Here is a 5,313-nt window from a genome sequence, read left to right as displayed (position 1 = left end):
GATCGTATCTCCTTCCCTGACGCCTTTCATTATTGGGATTTTGTTGCTTTCCTTATGGAGGACTACGGTGGCTGTGGAGCCGCTATAGATATCTTTCAGTATTTTTACATACGGCTCGTCTACACCCTCATTCCGTAATGCCTCCATGACTGCTGAGGTTTCGACTGAATCAAACGCTTTCTCGTAATCAATGAAAGCTATATATAAGGGTTGGTTATATTCCACACATTTCCCTATCACCTGATAGGTAGTGTGAATATGGTCTATTGTTGAGTAGCCTTTACGAAATCCTGCCTGGTCCTTTGGTTGAGAGAAGTATAATGTGTTCCTGATTCTATGATGCGATCACCTTAGTAAATACTTTGTAGGCAACGAACAGTAAGGTGATCGGTCTACATTTTTCAAGTCCTCGGCGTCGCCTTTCTTATGGATTAAGATTATGTTGGCGTTCTTCCAAGATTCCGCTACACTCGAGGTCATGAGGCATTGCGTATAAAGCGTGGCCAGTTTTTCTACAACAATCTGCCCACCATCCTTCAACAAATCTGCTCTTACCTGATCCTCCCCAGCTGCCTTCCCTCTTTGCATAACTCCCAAGGCTTTCTTTACTTCTTCCAGCGTTACCTGTGGGATTTCGAATTCCTGTAGACTATTCTCTCTTCCATTATCGTCGTGGGTGGCACTGGTACTGTATAAATCTCTATAGAACTCCTCAGCCACTTGAACTATCTCATCCATATTAGTAATGATATTGCCAGCTTTGTCTCTTAACGTATACATATGATTCTTGCCAATTCCTGGTTTCTTCTTCACTGCTTTTAGGCTTCCTCCGTTCCGGAGAGCATGTTAAATTCTATCCATATTATACTTCCTTATGTCAGCTGTCTTACGCTTGTTGGTTAACTTCGAAAATTCTGCCAGTTCTATTCTAGTTGTAGGGTTAGAGGCTTTCATACATTGGCGTTTCTTGATCAGATGTTTCGTCTCCTGCGATAGCTTACTGGTATCCTGTTTAACTGAGTTACCACCGACTTCTATTGCACACTCCTTAATGATGCCCACAAGATTGTCGTTCATTCCTTCAACACTAAGGTCCTCTTCCTCAGTTAAAGCCGAATACCTGTTCTGTAGCTTGATCTGGAATTGCTCTATTTTCCCTCTTACCGCTAACTCATTGATTGGCTTCTTATGTACCAGTTTCTTCCGTTCCCTCCTCATGTCTAGGCTAATTCGAGTTCTTACCATCCTATGGTCACTGCAGCGCACCTTGCTGGTGAATAAGACATATCGACTGCGTAAAAAAGGCGTAAATATCGGAACGGCTGAGCTTGTTCCCGCGAGTCTGAAAAATCGCTTCCGTGCTCGTGGATTTTGGACCAGTCAGTACATGACGACGGCTTTCGCGTAGATCAAGGGCGTAAATGTGGCGTTTAGCCTATACAAAGCTCGGGCAATTGTCATAATCTTGCTAAGAGCACGCAGCCAAGCGCGCTCCGCAGGACATGTATAGTTCTGCTACCACGACCGTCGATAAGCACAAAACATTTAGGCGTAATATGCAAATTAATGCATTTTCATGCTATGAAAATTACGTTGCTTGTGTTCGTAACCGTTGCTGTATTTTAAACCTTCCAATCTGAAGGCAATAAAAATTTTAAACTGTCGTAATTCCTTATGTAAATATTAGAGGTACGCGATCGAACATCAACTTTTTTGAATACAAATCGAATATGAATAGTAAGTATGGAATATGGAATAGAATATCGAATAGACAAACACAGGCGCACTTATGTGCAGCAGGAATATCTAAGGGACACGCTTGTACTGAACCGGCAGTCAACTACCACCGACAATCAGGATAGTTTTATACACAAGATCCCTACAAATGTTAAGAAGAGATCTGTACGAATAAGCGCTTGATACCTTTAGAGCCTAGTAGCAAACAATCTTTCGAAGAGCGACATGCTGTTCTATGACCAACTTTCCAAAAATATAAAATAAATAGTTGTTGAAAAATACCAGAAGTTATTGAAAAAGAAAAGAAACAGCTAATAAGCCATTTCTGTGCCCTATATACAATAAATGGCTTGCTATCAGGAGAACATCACTGGTTGTAATGCAAAAGAGAAAACTGCTACATCGCTAGACTGCAATAAAGACTAATTGGCAGGCCAGAAGCGAAAATAGCCACTTGTCATGTACAGGACGAAAAGAAGGGGAACTGAGGTGCCCCGTTTTGTAAGAACGCTCGCACATATTTGTTAGCCAGAACCACACGAAACCAGCAGAGAATGAAGAAAAGGAAAGCATCGGGGAACATATTTGTAGTTTTTAATTGAAGTATGAAAGTGGAAAAGTAAAGGGAAGTGAAGCAAATAGCAAAGTGAAGCAAATAGCAACTTGCTGATGGTGAGATCCGAACCTACAACCTCCGCATTACGCGCGAGTTGCACTACCGATTGTGCTGCGGCGACAACGGCAGTTTCCATGTCCATGCATTCTTTGGCATTTATGTATATGTACAAGATGTAACCCAAGGAGTGTTAACCAGTGCCACACTTCCACCGCAAAACCTAAAACAAATCTTGCACTACCGACTTTGTTTCTGCATTGCGTCAAACATTTTGTCGTTGTTTCACTTCTGATATTTATAATTTACAATACTTTGTTCCCCAAGTTGAGAACAGTAACCCGACTTTGACAGTCACTTGTTGCGAAATATTCGATTCGTTTTGATATGAGAAAATCTCGAATAGTTCATTTTAGAATACACATAAAGTATTTGCATTATTCGTATTCGAACACTGGAATATTCGCCCAGCTGTATAGTAAATTTATTAGTAAATATTAAGCCTTCTATACACTTCTGGTAAATTCATTACTTTTCTTTAGCTGCACGAACATTGTACCAGCCTGATACGCCTAGGTAAAGGATTTACTTCGCGTTACCTTATATTAGAATTTTTCAGAACACATAGGGCGCTATAACGTAAAACTGTTCCAAACTTTTCTATTCTAATTCTGCTATCAACCCTCCACGATTGGTCAAAAACCTTTTTCGACCACCCCCACTTCACCTGTCTGTCACGCGACGTCACGAAAACCGCGATAGCTCCCCATCTGATATGATGTGTACACACTGATTATGCATGATTTGACAGAAGAAAGAAAAACAGTTATTTCTGATTCGACCCCTTTTCGCCATTAGCCCTCGGCTATTGGTAAAAAGTTTTCGGGCAGCACCCACTTCACCTGCCTGTCACGCGACGTCACAAAACCGCACAAACTCACCGCGTCAAAGTGACGTGTACGCGATAAAGATGCATTAATATGCCGAACAAAACTGAATTTTCTTCGGAATAGCCGCAGGCTGCTCCGTTCCGAAAGCAATAAAAGATGGCTGCCGCCAATCGCTGAGACCCTGGCTACTCGCACCTGCCGGAGAGCATGGGTGTATTTCCGTATGATGAAACTTCTTGCGTGGCCGTGTAATGTTTTCGAGCACTTTCGGCACGTTTACCACCTCATTCTGCCAACTCTTCCTTGCTGAGGATCCGTTTTAGCGTCATCCTTAAGCTTCCGTTGCATGCCGCCTTGATTTTCGACCAGCCACCAGAAGCTAAGTAAGGGAAAGCCGACCAATGGCAGACGCCGGCACCACCCTCTTCATTCGGTTATCGATTTTCAGCGCACTGGCTCTGCCCCAGCGGATCCCTCTCCACTTGAGTGTTCTCCTCGCCTCTTGTCAGCCAATTAGATACGACAAGCCGCGTGGGCTATGTTATTCGTTTTTCAAGCAAACGAAAGTGACCTCCTATGGACGAGGAGAGTGTTTGATTGGTCTGTACAGACAACCCTTTGGGTGGCAGGCCGGTGCTTGCGTCGGTAGTTACGCAAATTTGACATCAGGAGATTGGAATAGAAACGTATTGGAATAGTTTTACGTTATAGGGCCCCTAGTTCTTATAATCCAACTCACAGTTATATCGACAACTTCAGTGACTTCGTTGTCTCACTTCCGCTACACGCTTCAGAAAATTTTGTCAACACTACACTGTAATGGTTCATAAGTGCGATTAAAAAAACAGATCTGTAGGTGACAGAGCTAACCTTCACTGACGCGTTTTTCAGCCTTTCTTGTTGCACTGGAAATTGGGTAATCCGCAAGGGAGGCGATCTTTACAGGACGTTTCACACGGGCCTGCTCTCGTTACCACTTCGCCGAATCATGAACGTGAACTTCTGTATAACCTCCAGTGTTTATATTACAATAAATAAACGTATCGATAAGTCATTAAATAAAAGAACGTGTCATTGTTTATTGGTCTGTGGTAGTTAAAACAGCATGTAACTAACTTCAAGCCCATCCGCCCTACGCGGCGGGGCTCGCACAGCTCCACTAAGCAGGAGCCCTCAGTGTTAAGCTTTGAGGTAAAGCATATGAAAAAAGAGCTGCAGAAGTCAAAGGAAAAATTTTGCATTAGCGCAGCGTCCGTTGTAGGCGTGGCGTCCGTGCCGACAGGAAAGCGGCTGTAGAGCGATCCCAGGTGGCACGTACTGCAAAGATCACTTTCAATCCCCAAAATCTATCTATCTATCTATCTATCTATCTATCTATCTATCTATCTATCTATCTATCTATCTATCTATCTATCTATCTATCTATCTATCTATCTATCTATCTATCTATCTATCTATCTATCTATCTATCTATCTATCTATCTATCTATCTATCTATCTATCTATCTATCTATCTATCTATCTATCTATCTATCTATCTATCTATCTATCTGTCTATCTATCTATCTATCTATCTATCTATCTATCTATCTATCTATCTATCTATCTATCTATCTATCTATCTATCTATACCAGATGAGTGTCTCTCGGGGTGATCCAGTCCTTCTGAAAGCCGAGGTCCGGCCGACAGGTCGTTTAAACAGGATCCTGAATATTTCGCTGCGCGTGTTCGAAAATGATTTTGCGCTCACCGCTGCACTGTTCGTGCTCAAATTTTGCAGTCAATCGCATTCCGGCGTCGACTTCGTTCAGACGAAACCTTGGTCCAGGTAATTGTCTGGATTTTAAGAAAAAAACTGCGCATTTGCAATCGTCCTGCAAAATTTCAGCAATAACAGTGCAGCGGTGAGCGCAAAACCTTTTTGCGAACACGCGCAGCGAAATATACAGGGCCCTGTGTGTTTGTATATATATATAGAGAAGACGGAGAAGACGAAGAACCTGCTGCTAGCCTGTCTGAGTAGCTCTGCCTACATTTATCGTTATTTTCTGGTAATATTACTGATCAGAACG

The sequence above is a fragment of the Dermacentor andersoni genome, chromosome 3, assembly GCF_023375885.2.
Source record: "Dermacentor andersoni chromosome 3, qqDerAnde1_hic_scaffold, whole genome shotgun sequence".
Classification (NCBI taxonomy): Eukaryota; Metazoa; Arthropoda; class Arachnida; order Ixodida; family Ixodidae; genus Dermacentor; species Dermacentor andersoni.
Note: the sequence above shows the minus strand (reverse complement) of the source record.